Below are 25,180 nucleotides of genomic sequence, written 5' to 3'. Positions count from 1 at the left end.
ATATTTTACACAGCGTCCCAACCTTTTTGGATTTGGGAATGTAGAATTTCAAAATAAAAATGGTTTATAAAAACCCATCTAATACCTTCATCAACAGATAGAATTGTTTTAGCCTTAAGTGATGTTTGGATTTCTTACAAGTCTTTGCGTTAGGTTTAAGCACTTTCCAAATTATATGGAATCAACCTTCTTCCATGTAAAGCAATATTGACAACTCGTTGAAAAGTGTTTGTAAGATGGTGAGAGTTAATAAAAAATAAGAATTTCTACTTAATATAATTATATTACACAGAAAATGATACAACAGCAGTGTGGTTAATAGTGCTGCCGATTCTGCCTCATAGCTTCAAATTCCTGGGTCCAAAAACATTTTTGATCCCTAACTGTGTGAGTGTAGCACATTCTTCCTCTTGCCTATGTAGTTTTCCCCAAATGTATGTGGTTTTGTCCTATGTACCAGACCTGTATCTTGGACAAATAGATTAATGTCAAATGGCTCTATACAGTGGAACACAGTAGTAGTAGTAGTAGTAGTAGTAGTAGTAGTAGTACTACTGTCACGTGTACAGACTTAAGTGAAATTCTTACTTGCATGTCTAACCAACAGGATGGCTAATGGCTGGTATCCTGTCCAAGCCCAGTTATTGCTGTGTGCACTACAGTAATCCCTCGCTATATCGCGCTTCGCCTTTCGCGGCTTCACTCCATCGCGGATTTTATATGTAAGCATATTTAAATATATATCGCGGATTTTTTGCTGTTTCGCGGATTTCTGAGGACAATGGGTCTTTTAATTTCTGGTACATGCTTCCTCAGTTGGTTTGCCCAGTTGATTTCATACAAGGGACGCTATTGGCAGATGGCTGAGAAGCTACCCAACTTATTTTTCTCTCTCTCTCTCTCTCTTGCGCGGACTTTCTCTTATCCTGACGTAGGGGGATTGAGCAGGGGGGCTGTTCGCACACCTAGACGATACGGACGCTCGTCTAAAAATGCTGAAAGATTATCTTCACGTTGCTACCTTCTGTGCAGCTGCTTCCTGAAACGACATGCTGCACGGTGCTTCGCATACTTAAAAGCTCGAAGGGCACGTATTGATTTTTGCTTGTTTGTTTTTCTCTGTCTCTCTCTCTCTCTCTCTGCTCCTGACGGAGGGGGTGTGAGCTGCCGCCTTCAACAGCTTTGTGCACCGGCTTTGTGCCGTGGTGCTTCGCATACTTAAAAGCCAAACAGCCCTATTGATTTGTTTGCTTTTCTCTATCTCTCTGACATTATCTTCTCCTGACACGCACTCCTTTGAAGAGGAAGATATGTTTGCATTCTTTTAATTGTGAGACGGAACTGTCACCTCTGTCTTGTCATGGAGCACAGTTTAAAACTTTTGAAAAAGAGACAAATGTTTGTTTGCAGTGTTTGAATAACGTTCCTGTCTCTCTACAACCTCCTGTGTTTCTGAGCAAATCTGTGACCCAAGCATGACAATATAAAAATAACCATGTAAACATATGGTTTCTACTTCGCGGATTTTCTTATTTCGCGGGTGGCTCTGGAACGCAACCCCCGCGATGGAGGAGGGATTACTGTACTCTAATGGAAAATTCAGAAAATACAATCGACTTCCCCACCCCAAAAACTGACTTTTAATCAAAACACAAAAGCACTCTGCAAGAGGGGCCACACCACCACTTCTGTCTTAGAAATGCACCTCTTTGCAGCTTGAAACTTAACATGGTCAGATTTTCTTTTTTTTTGTATTGAGTTGGTCTACAATGTTCTGCTGACTTGGTATAGAAGATTTACATTTGGATAAATAAAAAAAAAAAAATTGAAAGCAAAGTGTACTGTCTCAGAAAAAACTCTTCCACAAAAAAAAAAAAAAAAAAAAATTAAAATAAAAAAATTAAAATTAAAAAAAGACACTGGTTCAAATACTCCTTAATGCCAACTCATATTAATCTTCCAAATACGTTTTACTTTAATAAACAACCACAGGCTTAACAATTCTCTCTCTTTTCTATTACTGGTCACATCTTAATAATGGACTAATTTTTATATGTGATATGTATTACCTGATGTTATATAATAACTATTACGTTCAATATGTTGTTTATTTGTACAAAGTGTAATGGCAATATTCCTGTTTTAACAATTTCTAATGTTGTGTGTCTGTCTCTCTATAAAACACCTGTTGACAAACCCAATTTCCTTTTTGGGATAATAAATGTGAACTGAATTGGTTTTCTTGAGAGCTTACTTCATTATGCCAACTAGTAAAGAAATAGAAAAACCCAGCACCTGCAATGCACAGCTTTTTAAAGTGTTATGAGTTATTCAGGATTAAGAGAATTTGCCTAAAGAAAAAATAAATGTAATGGTAACCAAACTTGTAAGTAATTAGCAATTTTTCCATAATAAATGGAATTATTAATGGTATTCACTTTGAGCACAGAAAGAACTTAACCATAATGGCCAAAATAAGTTTAAAAGCAATAAAGCAACCACAGGACCTTAAAGAGAAAAGATTCAATGAAACTAGTAATGAAAATGAAATTACTAGTGTCTTGACTAAAAAGTTTCTAATTTACAAAACTTTAAACATGTACAAAATAAGCATTTAAGTAGCAAGTAAAAAACACTGCTCTTGCCTGTTCCCTCCTATCAGCAGTTTTATCCAAACATGCCACATCCACACTTGCCACTTTTGTTCAAAGAAATCTCTTCAAGCATTCACTGTGTAAGCCAACATCCAAAAATCATAGTGTAGGACTTCCCTAGCACAAACTAAAATCTCATCAACTACTGTTAAAATGCAGTATCCAAAATATAAGAACCAGTCTCAAAAATGAGGCATTTTGGGGAAGAAATTAATTTTTTTAGAGTGGTACAGTGACACTGTCAGCATGGCCACAGACTTGTACATTCAAATAAAGACCTGGTCTATGTTGAGTATGCATGTTCTCTTTGCATTTGAGTTTTTTTTTCCTACTTCCTCATGGTGCTTTAGTTTTGTTTGCAAAAACAAACATGAATAACTGCAAGAGTTATTAGGCAACTATAAACTTGACCCACGAAATTTGCAAATGTGTAGGAGTTTGCCCCACGTAGCCAGTCCAAGGCTAGTTTCTGTCTTGTGCTGAAATGCTGCCAGAACAGGCTTTGGACTTAAACAATGAACTGGACTAAGTAGATGTGATAAGGATTCACTTGATAAATTCAATACTGTATACAAATATTCTGTGAGGTAAAACAAACATAATTCTTAAATTACAATACATTGTCAATTACCACTTATAAAACAACTAAATTATACAGTAAAAAGTTATTATTTTTTAATGATTCATATTTTCACACTATCTACCTTACTGCTGGACAAGCTTTTCTTTTTAACCTCAAAATGTTGGTGACTTCATCCACTCCAAATCACTCACATATAAATTTCATGCAAGAAATGACCCTTGATTTATTGATTTACTGCCTGTAGATAGCGTCAGCAAGAAGATTACTAAATAATAGTGCTAAACTCATGTCTACCACATGACAGCACAAATCTGAACACTGTTTAAATCCATGTTAGGATAACATTCTCCAAGGAAACTGGTGATAATCTGTTTATAATTTTGAAATTTCTGCAGATCTGACCAACCTGTTTGTATCTATTTTATTGAAAGGATAAATTTAACAAAGCACCCCGTGCAATGATACAAGCAAAATTAAATTTTGCCAACTTCAAATGCTTAAAAGATCTTTATGCCTTAACCCAGGGGTCCTCAATCACAGTCCTGGAGGGCCGCAGTGGCTGCAGGTTTTTGCTCCAACCCAACTGCTTAATAAGAAGCACTTATTGCTCAAGTAACACTTCTGTTTCACTTTAGTTGTCTCGCTCGTTAAGATTTTGAACTCTTATTGCTTATTTTAGTCTTAAACAGCCGTATTATTGGTTTTTAATTACTCTTAATTAGCAATAACTAATATTAAATAATTAATTAAAAATATACTTAACTAATTGTGAATTTCCCCTTGGAATTAATAAAGTATCTATAACATGCAAATGACAAAACAGACCAGCATTTCTCCATTTAGCTTGTTACCATTTACACCTGTGTGTAATCATGCACTATTGGGTTAAATTAAATACTTGGAAGGAAATTGAAGAGGAAAAAGTGAAGGAATGGGAATTATTCGTCCATTTAACATTCAAATCATTTAGATGATATCCTTAGAAAGGGAAAGAAAATCCAGGATATAAGAATTACCTGACATAACAGAGTTAAAACACTGACAAGCCATGAAATTAAATTATTGGCAAGAATTGCTTTCTAATTAAGCAACCAGGTTAGAACTAAAACCTGCAGCCACTGCGGCCCTCCAGGACTGTGATTGAGGACCCCTGCCTTAACCAGCTGTTTTTTCTGTTTAAATTAATTTTGCACAGAACACCGAATCTGCCGATTGGTCTCTCATTGGGCATTTAATAAAAAAAAGCTTTTTTTAAAAAGTTAAGGTGGATAAAATATACTTATCTGCAACCTAACACTTCTGTTGCATGTTCAAATAATTCCAGCGTATTTGAAAAACATGATTCCCTTTCCTATCCTCTCTTTTTAACATTCTTTTACACCAGGGGTCCTCAATCACAGTCCTGGAGGGCCGCAGTGGTTGCAGGTTTTTGTTCTAACCAGGTTGTTTAATTAGAAAGCAATTCTTACCAATAATTTAATTTCATGGCTTATTAGTGCTTTAACTCTGCTGTGTCTGGTAATTCTCATATCCTAGATTTTCTTCCCCTTTCTAAGGATATCATCCAAATGATTTGAAGGCTAAAATGGAGGAGTAATTCTCCATCCTTCACTTTTTTCTGTTCACTTTCCTTCCAAGTATTTAATTAAACCCAATAGTGCATGATTACACACAGGTGTAAATGGTAACAAGCTAAATGGAGAAATGCTGGTCTCTTTTGTCATTTGCATGTTATTGCTAATTAGGAACAATTAAAAACCAAGAATACAGCTGTTTAAGACTAAAATAAGCAATAAGGGTTCAAAATCGTAACCAGCGAGACCAGTAAACTGAAGCAGAAGTGTTACTTGAGCGGTAAGTGCTTTTTATTAAGTAATTGGGATGGAGCAAAAACCTGCAGCCACTACAGCCCTCCAGGACCGTGATTGAGGACCCCTGTTTTACACGATTTTCAATATTATTTAAAAACCCTTATAATGAAATGTATGTATAAGGTAACGGACTTACAATCTACCAGGGCTGGCCAGATCTCCTCTTTTTCAAAATAAAACAATGTGGGGGAGCATAAAGAAAAGCAGAAGATGAAGGTGTGTGGAAACCCATGGTTGTCAACCTTGCATTGAAGAAGGCACATAAGGAAAAGAAGACTACAGAATCACTTTGTACATTCTTTGCTGCCAACGTCAGATTTAAACTTTCATCATCTATAGTAATGGGTTGTTGTACTGTGTTAACCATTATGGATGCAATGAGAAGTCATGCAAAATGATACCTTTTATTGGCTAACTGAACAGATTACTATATGCAAGCTTTTGAGGCAGAGAAGGGTCTTCTTCATAAATACTTATGTCAAACAAGGTATACAAATAATGGCATTTGAATCAGTGGGGATTTTTTTAAATTATGTTATTATACAGTGGGTACGGAAAGTATTCAGACCCCCTTCAATTTTTCACTGTTATATTGCAGCCATTTGCTAAAACCATTTAAATTAATTTTTTTCCTCATTAATGTACACACAGCACCCCATATTGACAGACAAAAAAAAAGAATTTTTGAAATTGTTGCAGATTTATTAAAGAAAAACTGAAATATCACATGGTCCTAAGTATTCAGACCCTTTGCTCAGTATTTAGTAGAAGCACCCTTTTGAGCTAATACAGCCATGAGTCTTCTTGGGAAAGATGCAACAAGTTTTTCACACCTGGATTTGGGGATCCTCTGCCATTCCTCCTTGCAGATCCTCTCCAGTTCTGTCAGGTTGGATGGTAAACATTGGTGGACAGCCATTTTTAGGTCTCTCCAGAGATGCTCAATTGGGTTTAAGTCAGGGCTCTGGCTGGGCCATGCAAGAACACATTCAAGAACAGTCACAGAGTTGTTGTGAAGCCACTCCTTTGTTATCTTAGCTGTGTGCTTAGGGTCATTGTCTTGTTGGAAGGTAAACCTTCGGCCCAGTCTGAGGTCCTTAGCACTCTGGAGAAGGTTTTTGTCCAGGATATCCCTGTACTCTGCGGTGGGTTGGCACCCTGCCCAGGATTGGTTCTTGCCTTGTGCCCTGTGTTGGCTGGGATTGGCTCCAGCAGACCCCCGTGACCCTGTTTTCGGATTCAGCGGGTTGGAAAATGGATGGATGGATATCCCTGTACTTGGCTGCATTCATCTTTCCCTCGATTGCAACCAGTCGTCCTGTCCCTGCAGCTGAAAAACACCCCCACAGCATGATGCTGCCACCGCCTTGCTTCACTGTGGGGACTGTATTGGACAAGTGATGAGCAGTGCCCGGTTGTCACCACACATACCGCTTAGAATTAAGGCCAAAAAGTTCTATCTTGGTCTCATCAGACCAGAGAATCTTATTTCTCACCATCTCAGAGTCCTTCAGGTGTCTTTTAGCAAACTCCATGCGGGCTGTCATGTGTCTTGCACTGAGGAGAGGCTTCCGACAGGCCACTTTGCCATAAAGCCCTGACTGGTGGAGGGCTGCAGTGATGGTTGACTTTCTACAACTTTCTCCCATCTCCTGACTGCATCTCTGGAGCTCAGCCAAAGTGATCTTTGGGTGGTTCTTTACCTCTCTCACCAAGGCTCTTCTCCCCCGGTAGCTCAACTTGGCCGGACGGCCAGCTCTAGGAAGGGTTCTGGTCGTCCCAAACGTCTTCCATTTAAGGATTGTGGAGGCCACTGTGCTCTTGGGAACCTTAAGTGCAGCAGAAATTTTTTTGTAACCTTGACCAGATCTGTGCCTTGCCACAATTCTGTCTCTGAGCTCTTCAGGCAGTTCCTTTGACCTCATGATTCTCATTTGCTCTGACATGCATTGTGAGCTGTAAGGTCTTATATAGACAGGTGTGTGGCTTTCCTAATCAAGTCCAATCAGTATAATCAAACACAGCTGGACTCAAATGAAGGTGATCTCAAGGATGATCAGAAGAAATGGAAAGCACCTGAGTTAAATATATGAGTGTCACAGCAAAGGGTCTGAATAGGACCATGTGATATTTCAGTTTTTCTTTTTTAATAAATCTGCAACAATTTCAAAAATTCTTTTTTTTTGTCTGTCAATATGGGGTGCTGTGTGTACATTAATGAGGAAAAGAATTAATTTAAATGATTTTAGCAAATGGCTGCAATATAACAGAGTGAAAAATTGAAGGGGGTCTGAATACTTTCCGTACCCACTGTATATGTGTGTATATATATATATATATATTATATATATATATATATAATAATCTCCATCACTATGTGCCTGTCCACCCACTAAGGTCCTCTGATTCTGGCAAATCTTGTGCCCCACACTAATCTACACTCCATGGGTGACAGGGTCTTCAGCTGTATAGCGCCCAAACTCTGGAATGACCTACCAAAATTAATCAGGTCAGCTGACTCCATGAATTCTTTTAAAAAAACAACTCAAAACTCATCTGTTCAGGAAGGCTTTTAGCTCTACTTGACTTTATTACCCTTCTCTCAGTTTACCTTTATGTCAAGATGCTCATGTAACCTAGGTGTGTGTACTAGACCATCAATTATGTTGTCCGTTAGGCTTTTTTTCCTCTGAATTTACCATCTTAATCTTCCTTATTTATTTATCTGGTTTGTACAATGTATATACCCTTCCGTTCTATCTTAAACTCTGAAGTGCCTTGAGCATGGGAAAGGCGCTATATAAATAAAATGTATTAGGAATATACAGTGACATAAGAATAAAGCAACATAAAAAAAATTGACAAACGAGAGGATACCATTTAATCCATCAAGCATGTTTGCTTAGCTAATAACTAAGCTGTTCCAATGTCTCATTCAAGTACATCTTAAAGGTTGTTAAACTTTCGGATTCATCTAAATGTCTTGGTAGTTTGTTCCAGACTCCAGCAACTGTTTGCTTAAAAAAAGTGCTTCTGGCTTCAAGCTTAGACACACTTCATCTTAATTTCCACTGGTGTTCTTAAATATATGATTCACCCATATGCTTAAAGCCTTCAGCAGGATCTACTTTATCAATGCCTTTAAGTATTTTGAAGTCCTGGAGTCGCCCTTGCTTTTGAAAAAATTGTATTCTATAAGTCTGTCATGAGTACAAAATGTCATTTTATCATGGGAAACATCTAGTTGCTCTCCTCTGCACAGCTTCAATTATTGCACAAAATACACCAGATGTGGCCTCACTAACGCATTCTATCGACCAGGCATAATGTCCCTTAATTTTTGTTCAACTTTTTGTGATATAAACTAATATTTACCTTTTTAATTGCTTCTGCACATTGCTTAGACCAGGGGTCCTCAATAACAGTCCTGGAGGGCCACAGTGGCTGCGGGTTTTTGTTCTAACCCAGTGGCTCAATTAGAAAGCAATTCTTGCCAATAATTTAATTTCATAACTTGTTAGTGCTTTACCTCTGCTATGTCAGGTAATTCTCGTATCCTAGATTTTCTTCCCCTTTCTAAGGATATCATCCTAATGATTTGAAGGCTAAAATGGAGGAGTAATTCTCAGGCCTTCACATTTTTTCTCTTCACTTTCCTTCCAAGTATTTAATTAAACCCAATAGTGCATGATAAATACACACAGGTGTAAATGGTAACAAGCTAAATGGAGAAATGCTGGTCTCTTTTGTCATTTGCATGTTATTGCTAATTAGGCGATTAAAAATTGGCAATTAAAAACCAAGACTGCAGCTGTTTAAGACTAAAATAAGCAATAAGGGTTCAAAATCTTAATGTGCGAGACAACTAAAGTGAAGCAGGAGTGTTACTTGAGCAAGAAGTGCTTCATATTAAGCAATTGGGTTGGTACAAAAACCTGCAGCCACTGCGGCCCTCCAGGACCGTGATTGAGGACACCTGGCTTAGACGATGAAAACTTTGTTTCAACATAAACACCTAAATCCTTTCTAAAGGTTGCTTCCTGTAGTACAGTATCCCATCTGTTATTTTTAATTGACGTTCCTGCTGCCCACCTGTAGCACTTGTAATTATTGCCATTACATCTTATATACAAACCATTTTTTGGAAATGTCATTTCACTTGTAGAAAGAACATGAATGTATTATTTGTTTTAGTGTAGCAGTTTCATATTCATATTTTAATACAAGTTAATTTTGTATGCAATATACATTTAAGGACAGCGCTTAAACGTTCTCGTTGTTTTTCTCTTTTTTCAGTCTGCACGTCAGGGGTGAATTGCGAAGCAGTAGTCTTGTGATTCAATTTTAAGTCGCTAGTCAGCACAATATACTACCCGTTATAAAATTTCAAAATAACAAAAAAAAAAAAAAATCCCAACTTATTTTAAACTGTACACTTCACACTATTTATTATCTTTAGAATTCTACAACATTATGATTCAAACTAAACAAATTCAGAAGTACACATAACTATGTTTGGAAGTGATTCAGAGTATTTAGTACTTATTAGTACTTATTCCAATGAATATCGTAAACTGAAGGTTTTGGTCACTTTAGTCAATATAACATCTCCTTTACCAATTTTAAGATCCGATGGCGAATTAATAAATGAGTTTCTCAAATAAACCACTCCTATGACTTTAGTCACCACATTTTTACACATAACAAAATACTCTTTAAAAACACCGAACATTATACAGATTTGTGACACTAATTAAAGTAAACTTTTTAGGGCCTGTAATGAAAGAAACTAGTAGTTTTCCTGTAAAATCTGTCACTACAATTACCTCGTCTCGTAATGACGTTTAACAGCCGTGATCATTACTTGACGAAACCACGCAACTTGTCGAATTGCTCAACCAGTGTTGTGCTAGTAAATCTGTAACTCAGCTGTCTCGCTTCACCCACAATTTTTCTACAGTGGTTCGTAAAACTATATACACCAATTTCTTATTTCTTTCATTTTTCTTTATAGGTGGCAAAATACAACAGCTACTAACCCTTCAATATTCAGTAAACACATACACACTTTTCAACAAATAAATAACAGCTCGCGTCACAATTCGCCTTAATACATAAACGATGAGAGGACAGATATAATAAAGTTACAGACGTGTCCGCTTACCGTTCGTGTAATGCTCCCCGCCTTCAGAACCATTCTGCGTACTAAACCCAGTATCGGACATCGTGAAACTGAGACACCCTAAGATCGGGTTTCACGTCAATCGCGGACTTTGAAAAAAAAATGTAAAAAAAAAAACAAAAAAAAAAAACTCTTTCATTAAAGTGACCGCTTCGAAGTGCGGCCCGTTAAATTACAATGCTACCAAAATTCAGGTAGCAAAAAGCAGGTTTTAAGGTGTATTAAAGCGGCATGTTGACGGCCCTACCCCGACCGCTCTTGGGTCGTAGGCCCAGCCACTGAAAAGCTCTCGCGCAAATCCTCCTGCCCTGGCGCAGGAAGTCGACAAACGTGGCGCATGCGCACTCTGTACACGTGGCACTTCCTTCGGCTGTAGAGTTCGCAGGTGTAGCTGAAGTACTGAGGTCGGGAGGAAGTTGTCTTAAAGATTCACTGCGAGTCTCTGATATATTCTACGGTGTAAATACACTTTAAGTTGTGTACCGTTCAAACTGTCCATCTCTGCTTGACGTTCACTTTGGTATGTTTTTTTAGAGGGTTATCGAACCAAGTAGTGCACATCAGTTGGCCAAATACCGCATCTGTACTTATATCTGGATTAGTCAACGTGAGAAAACCCTAAGTGGATAATGTAAAATACAAAGACCTCTTAAATAAATAGATCTCTAACTAAAAATTACCAAAACGTTGTGTCCGCAAGTAACACTGCTTGTCAGCGAAGCACATACAAGTTGAACTATTTGAAGTGGCAAGCTTAAGTACCCTGAAGAAGAAAAATGGTACGGTTTAAGACTTACTGAAAAGGAACGATAAGCTTAAATCACAGAACATTCTGTATGTAACTGAAACCGAGATTGTTGGAGTCGTTGTCGATCTAATTTTGCATTCATTATCAGTAAAAGTAACACTGATCCCGGGATTTTTTTAAATCCGTTAAGTGGTACTATACTATATTCTTGGTTCTTATGTAAGTGTTCCTAGCAGCTTTATCTGTTTTTCTTCTTAAATACTACAGTGTTTATATTAAGAGTACAAGTGTAACCAACCTGAAACTAATGAGATAAAAGACTTGTTCAGTAACGTTTGATATGCGCATTGAATAATCAGTTTTAGAACGCTGCCAGCTAAATGTTTGGACAAACAGAAATTATATTTTTGGTAGAAATTGATATTTTTTATCAAAATGCCAGTAAATGAATTCAAAAGTACAACCCAAGACATAACTGATTTTTAATTTATCATTCACACTAGTTGTGCTATTCGTCTAAGACGGATTGAAATCTAAGTAATTAACGTAGACCTTGGCATTATCGTTTGCAGTGTACCATTACATATGGCTTGTCTTAAATGCCATTGGATATGGGATTCATAAAAGCATTGTTAACGTTTGTGATGTACCATCTATTGGAATGACAAATATACTGCATTTTATTACTCAAAATGTTTGTTTTATGCTATCTTTTGGAATGACAGAGACATAGCAACCGGACGGACACACAAACCCTTATCCTTTTATTAATGTTGATATGCCGGCAAAGCCCCATTTTCAGTAGCCGTTCCTTTTGTATCCTAGTGGTCAACTCTGTTAGCGTATCTTTAATTATTCAAATGTTAATTTTAAATTTAAATGTTAATTTGTTACTGGAGAAACCATTGTAATTGAATTAGCACAGACAAATCCTGTTATTCTGTTCACTTGGGTTGCAAGGTACTGGCATTCTTACAATTATTTTCTAGGTTCAAAATGGCCAAAACGAAATACTTTCTAAAAAAAAAACATGTTAATCTATTGCCGTTTTGCAGAATTGAGAGGATTAAGAACACCAGTGTCTGTAGTTTAACAAACGCTTTACAGGTCGTTATTTGGGTTCTTCCTTAAATACACACCAAATGCAAGTGTTATAGGCAAAAGTAAGAGGATAACTCCATGATGCTGGTGTAATAGCCAGAGTTTTAAAGAAAGTTGTATCTGAAATAAATAAAAAGAAAGATTCAAATGAACAAAAGAGCAAAGACATTGCACATGAGATGAATGGACAAGCATAGTATGGTCAGCATCCTGGAGTCATCTTTTTTCTGTTGTGGAAGACACTGGTGTCAATTTCTATCAAAAACATGAACATTTTTGGGTGCGTCCAAGCCTTTGACACAGAAAATGTACACAAATGCAAGAAATTCATGTAAGTGATTTAGGGATGTTTGGCTAGGAGATAGTTTTATCAATCCTGTATCATAAATATCTCCCACAACTATCTGAATGGATATTTTGTTCTATCTCTGAGAGCATATTCTATTCTTTCTTACTTTCAACCTTTAAAGCATATCTTGTTTTCCAATATGTACTCCAGTATATGTTTCAGAATTTACCTGTTGTTTGTAACACTCAGAATTTTGAAACCTTAGATCAATTCCTCAAAGGCTTTTCTGTTTGGCACTGAAAAAGCAAATCACAGTAAGACATGTAATTTTATTAGGGTGTGATTTCCTGCTCTTCTTAGTATTGGACTGATGAAGTAAAATATAAATAGCCTAGCCTAAATTTGATATGAGCCTTTCAAGTGAGAGATTTGTCCAGCAAAAGTTCTAAAAGCTTCATCCATCCATTGACCCACCCAAATATCCTTTTAGGGATGAGGAAGATGATACCTATCCCAGTAGCATTCACCTAAAGACATTGCATCACACACATACACACGCTGATCTTAGGACAATTAAGACAAATCAATGAAAATTAATTTGACAAATATTTACCACTAGTTAAATAATGACAGATTATTTTTTATTATATAGAGAAGCATATAAAAACAGCTTAGTTACCAACCTTTATAAAAGAAAAATAATTACTACATTTTATCTCTCTATTATAAAAAAAATCAGTACTGCTTGTGTGTGTGTGTGTGTGTACTTGTGTATTTACATAATTATTTGTTTCACATCTTATCAAAGTCAGCAAAAATGCCACCGATCCCACCATTATGCAGACTGATTTTAATTGTTAGTTGTTAAAGCAATGCTCAAGCTGGCTCAGTCCTGATATTTTGTGTAAGGTTTAAGAATTCTGATTTTTAGTTACAAGTCTTGTGCAACTGTAATTTTTTTAAAAAGTGGTCACCAACATTACACAACCCTCTAAATGCGTTTTCATTTATTTAATTTTAAAGTTTGCACAGGGCATTTCTTTCCACTTGCTCAAGTTTTTTTAAGTGGGCCTGAAATTTTTTTACATAACTTAATACCCACCCACCCTTCCATCTTCCAAACACACTTATCCAGAGCAGGGCTGGACTCTATCACAGCAAACATCAGGTGCAAGGCAGGAACAATCCCTGGACAGGGTGCCAGCGCATCACTGGGCAAACACACACATGCATCAGGAGCCAGTTTAGCATTGCCAATAATATAATATAACATTCTCAAACCTGTTTAATCTGATTCAGGGTAATGGATGGTTGCTGCTTATCACAGCAACACTAGTCACAGAGCTAATCTGTTTCAAGGCTCTGTCACTTACTTTCCCAAACTCACACTTACACTGACACAGGTACACATTTGCAGTTGTAAATTAATCTAAGATACACATCTTTGAACATGTGGGAAGAAAACTCACACATTAATGGGGGTGACATGCAAACTCAAATAGGACAATGGCTCGGTGTGGAATTGAAAAACAGGATGCTGGATCTGTGAGGCACTGGAACACCATGCCACCACTGACATTTTCTTAATTCTTTTAAAAATCATTTTAATAATTACATTTTTGAAGTTTACTGCAGCCTGTTTTGCATTTACAATCTACTGGCCTAATTCTTGTCTGTGTTAAACCTTTTATCTGTGGTTTGTTTTGAATTTTCAAATAGTTCACCTATTGAATTTCTTTGCTTTTGTCTCCCCTGTTTGACATCACCTGTGTATTCACAGGTTGTCACCCCATGTCAAAATTCCCCAGTGCCTCACCTTGTATAACTTAGTGTATGAGAAATGAAAAAAAAAATGAGACTGTTGCATCTGTTGCTTGCAGAACAAATACATCTTAAAAGTTCAAGTTTTTTGTCATGTGTACATAACACTGAAATTCTTTTTTGCTTGTCTCCTGCAGATAGTGACAGTATAAAATACCAACAACAGACAGAATTGGGGATGAAGTGGGAAGAGAAGAGATAGCTAGTCACATCTACCTTATTCTATACTCAAATGTACCTTCTAACAATTTGCTAGTCACACTGTTGGTTGCTGGATTTTGCAGGTGAAACTCTTAAAAGAGAAAAAAGCTCATTTTATTAAATCTAAAGGTTTTAACACATTACTGTATTTTTATTTTCAATTTTGAATCATAAAGTGTACAATTTTAAATAAAAATATAGTGACCATTTATTGCAATTTGTAAATGAGAATATTGAAGGTCTCAGTCATGAATGTAAAAGGGGAAAAAAGCATATTCTTAGTTCTTTAAAGTTAAATTTAGTATTCCTGCAGGATAAATTTAGTTAAAAAGGACTGGGTTGAAGAAGTCTTTCACTCTCACTATGGTCAGTAGAGTAGTAAGATTTAGAATTTTGATTCAGAAAGCAATCCTCTTCATATCTTGTGAGATAACATTGGACCTTGAAGGGCATTATATCATAGTTATTGGGAATTAGAATTTCTTCTTCTTCTTCTTTTGGCTGCTCCTGTTAGGAGTTGCCACAGTGGATTATCTTTTTTCATATCTTCCAGTCTTCTGCATCTTGCTCTGTTACAGCAATCACCTGCATTCCTCTCTCACCACATCCATAAACCTTCTCTTAGGCCTTCCTCTTTTTCCTTTGCCTGGCAACTCTTTCCTAAGCTGAATACATTTTGATAATATATATGCAATCAATATGAATGATAAAACTTTCAGGACTAATTCCCAATATGATTTATTAAAGCTTATAATTGATGGAGGTATTTTTTTGTATTAAACCTTGCTTTAGATAACACCACCTGCTTTAGTATCTAAAATGCTTTGATAGTGGCCTTGATAGTTTATCAAGGACCACAACATATTTGGATATTAGGTTAGGGTAGATATCCCTAACCTGTTTTGGAGTCAATATTCCTTTATTTTGCTAGTACATAATAGTAACCCATAAAATAATTACTTTTTTATTGATAATAGTTTGCTGTGCTCTCTTAAATACTGAAACTACAAAGGTATTGCTATCTGTAACTACACTCCCATTATTCTGATCGTAAAACTGTCAAGCTCCACCTATTTAACTAACAATGCGAATCCCAGGTAATCATTACCAGCTGAAAAAGATTTTATTAAATTAATTTCTATACATATTGACTAATGTAGAGATTAATAAGATTTTACCTCAACATATAAACAAAATGCAGCGTAATTTCAGAGGTTACAATTCATCTGGAGCGAAAGTTAACAAACACAAAGCAGTTACTAATATTTTTAATTAGTACTATAAGACTTCATATACGTTGGAGTGCATTAAAGGGGATATTTATCATACGGGATGATAAGGTTTGGTTGAAAGTCTAAAAACAACTGTAGATGCAGATTACTGGGCAAAAATCTTGCATACACTCAGCCATAGTCACTCATACATGACTGTTTTAGAGACTCCATTCAGTGTGTTCTGGCCATACATGGGATCTGGAAGAAAATGGGATGTTATTAAAGAAACACCCACACAGGTTCACAAACATCAAAAAATGGCAGTGATTAGGCCTCGACTTGTAGAAAGTTTAATTGAAATGTGAATGAGGAACTCTAACCATTCTGCCAGCTGCTGAAACATAATACCAACTTAAATATAACAGGGTGATCTTCCAATAAATTTTTTAAATTAACTTTTCCTATATAATCACTTCCTTAAGATATTATGTGAATTCTTTATATGAACTGAAATGTTTGGAGTGGTTATTTGCATTTCTCATATGGTCAAGACTGCACTAAATAAATAAAGTGGTTAACATGAGATATATCAAATTAAAATAACCTTACAAAAGAATGTAGAAAATGTAGTATAATCAATGAATAATTTCCTTGACACTATGTATTCATAGCCTTTTTTCTGGTTTCACCTCTATGCCAAAGCCAAATGTAGAAATGAATGAGAGGCCAGATTTTCCATGTACAGTAAGCTGAACAGCTGATCCAGTTGATGAAATTTTGCAGTAATGACAAACTCCATCATGGTTTGATATACTGTAAAATGATGTATTGTGAAAAGCACTTCAGCTTTGTGTTATTGTTGGATAGATTTGAAACACACAAGTTTGTTAACCAGTAGGAAGCAACACAAACTGCAAATTATTTTCTATAATTAGAAAAGAAATGGTAACATCTTCATTAAAATATTAATATTAATGTCAAAATAATTTTCTGGAAAAAAGTAAGAAAATACTATTGATATGTACATAAAGTGTAGTATATTTTACTCTGTACACTTGGTTGTCAATATATTTCTGTCTTTCTATATGTATTCACTTATAACTTGTCCATCAAACTGGTTATGAGTGTATTTATGCATGTATGCATAAGCATATCTTTCTGAATTCAGATTTGTACTCCTTTTTATTTATGTTTGCTTGTTTAGGTTATGTAACTATTCATTTTATTTGTATTTATTGGATGTTTATTTAAACATTTTACTGTCCTGTTAATGATTTAATTACTCTAAATATTAACTTTTCAATTTAGCTATCCATTTATTTTTGTATTTTTTAGAAAATGAAAGCCATTTTTGCTAATTCTGCTTATCCAAAAAGAGTTAATAATTATTCTTACCTTTCTATTTATCTACAGTATATTTTGGTGCTTCTTGCATAAAAAAATAAATGTTTAATTGTGTTCAGTGTGCCTAAAATTCCATTCATCCATCTATTTTATTGAAACTTCTTTTCCATTACAGCAAGGAACTACATGCATTTTTGGCAGCATGAGGTACAAGACAGAAACCATCCCTTTTCAAGATATCAGTCCAACACTTGACTTATCCATTCTCACTCATACTGACTATATGTGGAGTTAATGTATTAACCTAACCTGAGCAAGCTTAACATATGGGAGGAGATTGGAGTGTCCAGAAAAAAAAATGTGAATCCAGCAAGAGCATGAAAGCTCTAATGATGCCACTGTTATGAGCTGAACCTCAAGCTCTTGAGGCTTCATCAGTGATAGCCACTACCTTACTCCATCACTTTATAGTTAATTTCTCTGTCCAAATGAATTTGGGTTATTCTTTTAATTAGAGCATATTAGATGTTGCTGTGTGTCTAGACTAAAAAGAGCAGCTTCTAGCAGATTTGCCTCTGGTACTTTATAATGAAAATAATCAAGATAGATTAGAATGTTTAATTTCCTATGATTTTACTAAAATTGCATACATTTTCTGACAATAACTTTTCTATTATACGAGTATTGGGATACTAAGAGTTTTTAAGAGAATCATTGAATGTAAAACTTTAATCAACCCAAAACTAGATAGAAGGCCATCACAGGGCACACTCATGCATATAACTACAATGGCTCAAACCAATTAATTATAATGTGCCCATCTTTCGATGTGTAAGAAAACTAGAGTGCCCAGAGAAAACACATGTGAGTCTGAGGTGAATACCCAAACTCCACACACAGTTACTAGGTCTGGAATCAAATCTAGGTCACTGGAGCTATGAAGAAATAGTATTCACATATCTGAATTGACTGAAAATGTGCTGAATAAACTAAAACAGACTGTTAGATTTCCAAGTGATGTTTGCATTCTTTAATTAAGAATGGTTGTTAGTTATTGTATCTTGGCATATTTTTTCTTGTATTTATGTTACAGTTCCTTACGTTTTGTACTGTCTGCTGTAGACAAACCTATCTCTGGGATAATAAAAATTCTCCTTAACCTAACCTAATCTAACCTAACTTACTTCTTCTTCTTTCGGCTGCTCCCGTTAGGGGTTGCCACAGCGGATCATCTTCTTCCATATCTTTCTGTCCTCTGCATCTTGCTCTGTTACACCCATCACCTGCATGTCCTCTCTCACCGCACCCATAAACCTTCGCTTAGGCCTTCCTCTTTTCCTCTTCCCTGGCAGCTCTACCAACCATCCAACTTGAGACGACCCTCTAATGTACTCATTTCTAATCCTATCCATCTTCGGAACACCCAGTGCAAATCTTAGCATCTTTAACTCTGCTACCTCCAGCTCTGTCTCCTGCTTTCTGGTCAGTGCCACCGTCTCCAACCCATATAACATAGCTGGTCTCACTACCATCCTGTAGACCTTCCCTTTCACTCTTGCTGATACCCATCTGTCACAAATTACTCCTGACACTCTTCTCCACCCATTCCACCCTGCCTGCACTCTCTTTTTCACCTCTCTTTCACAATCCCTATTACTCTGTACTGTTGATCCCAAGTATTTAAACTCATCCACCTTCACCAGATCTACTCCCAGCATCCTCACCATTCCACTGACCTCCCTCTCATTTACACACATGTATTCTGTCTTGTTCCTACTCTCCTTCATTCCTCTCCTCTCTAGAGCATATCTCAACCTCTCCAGGGTCTCCTCAATCTGCTCCCTACTATCGATACAGATTGTCATCAAGAAAACATCATAGTCTACGGGGACTCCTGTCTCATCTCGTCTGTCAACCTGTCCATCATCATTTCAAATAAGAAAGGGCTCAGAACCGATCCCTGTTGTAATACCTCCTCCAACTTGAATGCATCCGTCACTCCTACCGCAGACTTCACCACTGTCACACTTCCCTCATACATATCCTGTACAACTCTTACGTACTTCTCTGCCACTCCCGACTTCCTCATACAATACCACAGCTCCTCTCGAGGCACCCTGTCATATGCTTTCTCCAGGTCCAAAAAGACACAATGCAACTCCTTCTGGCCTTCTCTGAACTTCTCCATCATCATCCTCAGAGCAAACATTGCATCTGTGGTGCTCTTTCTTGGCATGAAACCATACTGCTGCTCACTAATCATCACCTCACTTCTTAACCTAGGTTCCACTACTCTTTCCCATAACTTCATGCTGTGGCTCATCAATTTTATTCCCCTGTAGTTACTGCAGTCCTGCAGATCCCTCTTATTCTTAAATATCGGCACTAGCACACTTCTTCTCCACTCCTCAGACATCCTCTCACTTTCCAAGATTCCATTAATCTAACCTAACTTACTATAAGAGAAAAATATAAATGTATAATTGCAATCTGACACAACATAATATTTTTGAAAAAAACAAAAGACCATTTGCTCCTGCAAGCTTGTTTGGTTAGCTAGTAGTAAATTGTCTTTAATGAGATCATTTTTAAAGGTTTTAAAGGGGTCGTCTTCAGTTATCTGTGCTTTGTTCTAGATCCCCACAAGTCTTGACCTGAAAGACTGCTTCTGAGATTTGATATTTCACAGCATACAATACATTGTAGACTTTGTCAGTTTAACTAGAATGAATTTTGAATATAATATAACAGACTCAGATTCCTACTAAGTCACACCTTTATGCCAATCAAATAGTTCAATATGTGGTCCAGATTACTTCAATTTAATTACTCATTACAAAAGCTTTTCATGGAGTGTCTGTTTGAACCTATGTATCCCTGCCACCCTCTTCTGCATTAAGCTGGTTTGACAAAGTTATGTTTCAGTCTTTGAAATTTTACTAGTTTGTCCAGTTATGTCTAGTATCTTAGGAGTATCACAACACAATCTATCGTGTTATTAAGAATTACTTATGAACGCTTTGAAATCAGTACAGAGTTTTGTCAGAAACCTCCTGACTCGCCGTTATGAGAAAATCCCTACATATGATGAACTGTTCTTGTCGTCTTTATGTCTTATTATGCAAGATGTTGAGCTTTTTGGGATCATCCATCTCAACCACCCCACCCCACCCCCCTTTTTGGCCCTCTGAACTCAAAAAGAAACTATTTCTAGAACAATACACCCTTAGGATAAAGAGGCAATAGGTATCTTCAACAAAAATGATCACAAGAACTTGAAGTTGTGTATGTCCCATAAACCAACCTCAGGGATTCACCTCCTAATAGCATACAAGGGGTCAAATTTAGCCATTTTCAAAAAAAACTTTGAAAAAATGTGCAATTGGTAATATAGGCATGTGGAGTGTTGTTTTGCAGAATAACAGCATGAAGGAAGTGTGGGATGGGATGAAGATCATCACTGGCTGCAGCTCGAAGTGGGGTGCCTTCATCGAGAGAGACAGGGAGAAAGCAAACCTGATGAACAGGTTTTTTTGCTGGTTTGACCACCCTAACCCACTCTCACTCTCACCTCAGAGTACTGCATCCTCCACCCATCCTCCTGCTGATACCAACATAGGAGAGAGTTTTCCCCCACCCATAATTACAGCAGCCCAGGTAAGCAGAGAGCTGAGGAGACTTCATGCCAGCAAAGCAGTGGGTCCAGATGGAGTATCGCCACCACTGTTGAAGGCCTGTGCGTTGGAGCTGGGGAGTCCTCTACAGCGCATCTTCAACCTGAGCCTGGAACAGGGGAGAGTCCCGAGGCTTTGGAAAACATCTTGCATCACCCCAGTCCCAAAGGTATCACGTCCTGGTGAGCTGAATGACTTCAGGCCTGTTGCCCTGACGTCACATGTGATGAAGACCATAGAGCGGCTGCTGTTTCACCACCTGAGGTCACAGGTCCGCCACGCCCTCGACCCTCTGCAGTTCGTATACCAGGAGAAGGTGGGAGCGGAGGATGCCATCATCTACATGCTACACCGATCCCTCCCCCACTTGGACAGAGGCAGCGGTGAAGTAAAAATTATGCTTCTGGACTTCTCTAGCACCTTCAACACCATCCAACCTCTGCTCCTTAGGGACAAGCTGACAGAGATGGGAGTAGATTCATACCTGGTGGCATGGATCGTGAACTATCTTACAGACAGACCTCAGTATGTGCGTCTCGGGAACTGCAGGTCTGACATTGTGGTCAGCTGCACAGGAGCACCGCAGGGGACTGCGCTTTCTCCGGTCCTGTTCACCCTATATACATCAGACTTCCAATACAACTCGGAGTCCTGCCACGTGCAAAAGTTTGCTGACAACACTGCTATCGTGGGCTGCATCAGGAGTGGACAGGAGGAGGAGTATAGGAACCTAATCATGGACTTTGTTAAATGGTGCGACTCAAACCAACTACAACTGAACACCAGCAAAACCAAAGAGCTGGTGGTGGATTTTAGGAGGCCCAGGCCCCTCCTGGACCCCGTGATTATCAGAGGTGACTGTGTGCAGAGGATGCAGGCCTATAAATACCTGGGAGTACAGCTGGATGATAAACTGGACTGGACTGCCAATACTGATGCTCTGTGCAAGAGAGGACAGAGCCAACTATACTTCCTTAGAAGGCTGGTGTCCTTCAACATCTGCAATAAGATGTGCAGATGTTCTATCAGACAGTAGTGGTGAGCGCCCTCTTCTACACAGTGGTGTGCTGGGGAGGCATCTTAAAGAAGAGGGATGCCTCACACCTGGACAAACTGGTGAGGAAGGCAGGCTCTATTGTAGGCACAGAGCTGGACAGTTTGACATCTGTGGCGGAGCGACGGGTGCTGAGCAAGCTCCTGTCAATCATGGAGAATCCACTGCATCCACTGAACAGTATCATCTCCAGACAGAGGAGCAGCTTCAGCGACAGACTGCTGTCACTGTCCTGCTCCACTGAAAGACTGAGGAAATTGTTCCTCCCCCACACTATGCGACTCTTCAATTCCACCTTGGGGGGTTAGAGGGGTGGTGGTGGTATAACGTTAACATTATACAATGTTATTGACTTATACCTGCCTCACACTCTCCACCTTGCACTTTTTAACTAGCACTGTGTTTTTATCACTATTTAATTAATATTGTTTTTATCAGTATGCTGCTGCTGGAGTATGTGAATTTCCCCTTGGGGATTAATAAAGTATCTATCTATCTATCTATCTATCTATCTATCTATCTATCTATCTATCTATCTATCTATCTATCTATCTATCTATCTATCTATCTATCTATCTATCTATCTATCTATCTATCTCAAAGTTGCTGATTATGAGATCATTTTTGATATTTGTTTATTTACCAGTGGTCCTAGCCCCCTAACAGCCACTCCCAGTAGGTTAAAAATTACAAATTTCAGAGATAAGCATGTGAGGTATAATTTTAGAGGCCAGTGATTATGAATATGATGTTATATTTGATTTCTGGTCTTTTACTAGTGATCAACCCCTCTGTGAAGCTTTATCACAGTGGTAAATTACACATTTCTATTGCAAGCTGTAATATTTAGACTTTAAACATTTAAATTGATGCACACATTTTAACATTTCAGGTATTTGACGCAACATTTATTTCAGTCATTATATTTCTAATCAACGCCACGAAATAGGTCATTTTATGCTAATTCATACTGTTTTATGTTAAATATTATTATTCTCAATACAATATTATCCTTATTCTCAGCATAATATGACCTGGATAAAATCCTCCTTATATTTTTCTTAGGCGATGTATGGTTTAAGTCATGAAAAATATTAATATCCACAGTAAAATGAAGGCAAATACTATTTATAATAAAAAAATGCTGGGGCAGTTTGAGTTATATCATCGTTTTCTAGACGGAGGTATTTTAGTGTGACAACGCATGCCTCGTCGTTAATTTCTTATTTGAGCGAGAAATTTTAAATTGGTTCTGTTCGGGTTTCATCTTGAAGCTGGCTAATGAAATCCTTAGAGAATGTAAAGCTTATAAACATGTTTTAATGTAGTAAAGAAGTTTTCAAAGATTAGCATTAATAAATTAATGAAAAGGTAAAGCATTTATAATCGCGTTGAAACTTTTGAACTGGTGGCAGACGTGCGTTCGACACTAAAGTCTGGCGCGATATTGCGTTAAAAAACAAAACAACTTAGTTAAATTATCTGAACATTTATTTTTTGCGAGACAGTTTTAAAGATTTTACTTGCTTGCTAATATTTTACTGTTAATAACGAGCTCAGGTTTTCTTCTCATTTAAACTTCAAATCATCGGAATGTTTTGTACTTTTTTACATAACGATATGCGGGGATGGGATTATATCTTGATGCGAAAAGCATAGATTTTTCTATCTTCAAATTATATGATTATTCATTATAAATTGGTGCAGCACCGTGGAAAAGTGATTAGACAGACCCTGTGGATTCGACTCGGATACATGCTTGTCGGTTTCTTGTGGTGCTTTCATTTTGTCTCTGTCTTCAATAATTCAGTTCCGTTTATTTTGTATAGCAGTTTTTGCCGAGTGCGAGTGCAGAGGTGTACTGTACAATAAATATGTATTATAACAGACAACAAGACCTCATATATACACTTGAATCACTTAAAAAGAAAGAAGAAGACAAACTTCTGACTTGGCAGTCACAGTGAGACACTATGCAGGTGTTTTGCATTTGGGATCAATTTGCCCTAGTAGCGTTTCCTTGACGCACTTCTGCTGAGTCATGTTGGCTGAAAGTAGCCTACTTCATGCTTGTGTGTCAAAGTGAGTGTACAGTGTTGTTCAAAATGACACCAAGTGTAGTCTTCATTCTCTCTTCCACTACTGCCTCTGGTGGGTCATGAGTGTGAGCCATAATTGAGCCTGCCTGTACAGAATTAGTACACATAAAGACATATTTGTTAAAACACACAGAAAACAATATAGAAACTGAACAACAAATTGAAACCAAAAAAATCTACCAATTAATTGTTGAACTATGGCCATTTGACAACAGAGTTAAGATTACCAAAAACTCCAGTTTGTAGCATCACTGGAGGAAACAAACCTTTGGAGGTCCACAGCCAGTTGTTGGAGAGAAAATCAAAGGCAAAGTCAGACACAATCACAGTCCTGGAGATTTCAGCCATCTAGTTCAAAACACCTGCATTCTGTGACAAGTCATTACCAGTTTCCTCTAGTCCTGGATTCTATTCCAGGTTTGAGTGTGGGATGTGCAGAATTAGTATGTAATTTCTGTGTATTTTTGTGATTTCTTATTATACTCTTTCTCCCTTCCACATCCTAAAACTGCAGATGCTAGGTTAATTGATGGTTATAAAACAGAATGGTTTGGGTGAGTATGAATATGTGCACAAATATGCCTGTAGATAACTAATTTCATATAGTTTCTTCCTGCTTTCCATTTCCCTGAAATCTGTATGGGAAAAAGTAAGATGGACTCGATTTAATCAAAGTAAGAAAAGGTTGGTGTTCAGAAGAAGCTGCGGTTGAAAATGCTATGACCATTTTGGAGGGTGTTATGGGTTTAATGTTGTTGTGTTGCTCAGGATAAATATGATAGCCAGAAGATAAAACATGCACACATACAACGCTTTATTGTTCAGGACCACTTACAATACCATGTTGACAGTTTTTCCACCTTACCTGATCAATGTACCTTCAACAAAATTAGAAATGTAGTTATCGTTTTATTTGCTTGTGTAGTCATTAGCAAATATTGAGAACAACCTGGGGCTAAGGCAGCTGTTATGACATGTTTCAAGTAACATCAGTACTGATGAGGTTTTGTTACCCTCTTTACCACCTCAGTAGGACTACAGTACACAGCTACAAGTGAAGTTTCTCTGAACCCGTTTTGTAACTTTTCATCTTAAAGTAAGGGAATATATTATTGAATTACTGTAATCAATAAATGGAACACATCAGCACATCTCTTCAAATGCCAGTGAGTAAACAGCCAAAGAGATGACATTTATCCAGTAACCTGCTACTTTGATAAGCAAAGTAGTATGGGTCTAAGTGTGTTAACAGTGGAAAAGATGTAAAACATGAGTAGCATTGCCAAGCATTCTTTGGTGAAAGAAGTCAATTTCAATTAAATATTTACTTAGTTTTCTTGGTAGT

General features: G+C 37.3%; 2 protein-coding genes across 2 annotated transcripts in view; one reads left to right on the top strand and one right to left on the bottom strand.

The window, feature by feature from the left end:
* Positions 1 to 10,614, bottom strand: part of sec24a (SEC24 homolog A, COPII coat complex component) — a 73,204-nt gene extending 62,590 nt beyond the window's left edge. The window contains 1 exon segment of the mRNA XM_028812852.2: positions 10,273 to 10,614. The gene's annotated coding sequence lies outside the window, so the exon portion shown is untranslated.
* The window catches only part of pitx1 (paired-like homeodomain 1), a 554,834-nt gene that overhangs the window by 304,623 nt on the left and 225,031 nt on the right, over positions 1 to 25,180 (top strand). The window lies entirely within an intron of this gene.

The sequence above is a fragment of the Erpetoichthys calabaricus genome, chromosome 11 (assembly GCF_900747795.2).
Source record: "Erpetoichthys calabaricus chromosome 11, fErpCal1.3, whole genome shotgun sequence".
NCBI lineage: Eukaryota > Metazoa > Chordata > Cladistia > Polypteriformes > Polypteridae > Erpetoichthys > Erpetoichthys calabaricus.
The sequence above is the reverse complement of the archived record's forward strand: the minus strand, read 5'-3'. Positions and strand labels throughout refer to the sequence as shown.